Below are 1,456 nucleotides of genomic sequence, written 5' to 3'. Positions count from 1 at the left end.
GCTGAACATTAAATATGGCATTCCAAACTTGTTTTATTGAATGTTACTCTGTCTACCAGAGTATCTTGAGGTGTGATCTTTTACTACCTTGAAAATTATCATCACAGTATTTACTTGCATGCCACACTCCACTTTCCCTCCAAAATTAGCTCTCTAAAATTGGGGTGCACATGTTAAGCAGAGAAGATTATTTCAGCTCTGAAATAGCATTGTAATGGCTTCTGCGCTGCTTCTCTCCCTTCTCTCTGGCCAGCATTCAGCAGGGGCAGAGTCAGAGTTTAACTTCTTACAGCCACAGCTGAGCAAATTTTGGCTGAGCAGTCAAAAGCTGCTGCCAATCTGGCAGTGGCTGTGATGGACTTTTACTTGTACTTTTGCATGAAGAAGTCAGTGAGCTGGCTGAGGGAGACAGATCTGCTCTGTGCAGTCAGCTTTTGGCCATGACTCTGGAAAAATCTTTTTCTTCTTCATTCTGTCTTCCTGAAATATGATGAACAGTTTATTTGGTGGGGTTATATACAAGAAAATATGGTAATGCCAATAATATTTAATGAACAGCCTAAGGTGCAGTTCTTGTTCCAAAGAGACAAGACAAAAAAACACAAAATAAAGTGGCAGATTTCAATAATAATAGTAGTATCATTATTTTTCTCTTTCATTTTACCCTTTAAGTTTTGTAGATGGATGACAACACTTTTATCAAGGCAGGTTGGAGCTTCAAGTGCTTCAAAAGAAAGATATGAAAGAGGAGAGGCTGGGTGCCTGAAATACTGGAGCAAAAAGAGCAGGTCGGTTGATGTGGTTCCAAAAAAATGTTTTAGTTGGCCAATATGCAAGTGATGCAAAATGTGGGCTGCAACACTGAAGAAAGTGACATAGTTAAGTGGTTGGAAAAGAGAGATATAAGGTTTAGAGGTGTGAAGATTATGAGCTTCATTCCTGAATTGTTGTATGACCTTAAGGAAGTTACTTGATTTATCTTTGCTTGAGTTTATGCATCTATAAAATGTAGAAAACAATAATTTACCACTTTTGCAAAGTGCTTTGAAGACAGGAAAGGTGCTATTTATAAAATATGCAAAATGATTTCATAAATTTCATAGACACTAGGGTAGGAAGGGACCTCGGAAGATCATCGAGTCCAGCCTCCTGCCCGAAGGGCAGGAAGTCAGCTGGGGTCATAGGATCCCATCAAGACAAGCATCTAATTTGCTCTTGAAGGTGTTCAGTGTAGGTGCTTGAACCACTTCCGATAGCAAGCTATTCCAGACGTTGGGGGCTTGGACAGTATCCCTTATTTCCAGCCTGAAACAGTCTTGCAGTAGTTCATACTTGCCACCTCCCACAGGCAACACAGGCTCAATTGCAGCTACCGCCCCCACTCTCCCCAAGACAAAACATAAGGTGTTTGTTGTGGGAGACTCCATCCTGCGGGGGACTGAGGGGGCAATCTGCC

The 1,456-nt window shown here is 41.3% G+C and overlaps 1 long non-coding RNA gene across 1 annotated transcript in view; it reads left to right on the top strand.

The window, feature by feature from the left end:
• The first annotated feature begins 676 nt into the window (after nucleotides 1-676).
• LOC109304168 overlaps nucleotides 677-1,456 on the top strand; it is a 47,222-nt gene continuing 46,442 nt past the window's right edge. The window contains exon 1 of the long non-coding RNA XR_002099317.1: nucleotides 677-788. This is a non-coding gene — a long non-coding RNA (uncharacterized LOC109304168). The remainder of the gene's footprint in view (nucleotides 789-1,456) is intronic.

The sequence above is a fragment of the Gavialis gangeticus genome, unplaced genomic scaffold (assembly GCF_001723915.1).
Source record: "Gavialis gangeticus isolate Ggan-Ray unplaced genomic scaffold, GavGan_comp1, whole genome shotgun sequence".
NCBI lineage: Eukaryota > Metazoa > Chordata > Crocodylia > Gavialidae > Gavialis > Gavialis gangeticus.
The sequence above is the reverse complement of the archived record's forward strand: the minus strand, read 5'-3'. Positions and strand labels throughout refer to the sequence as shown.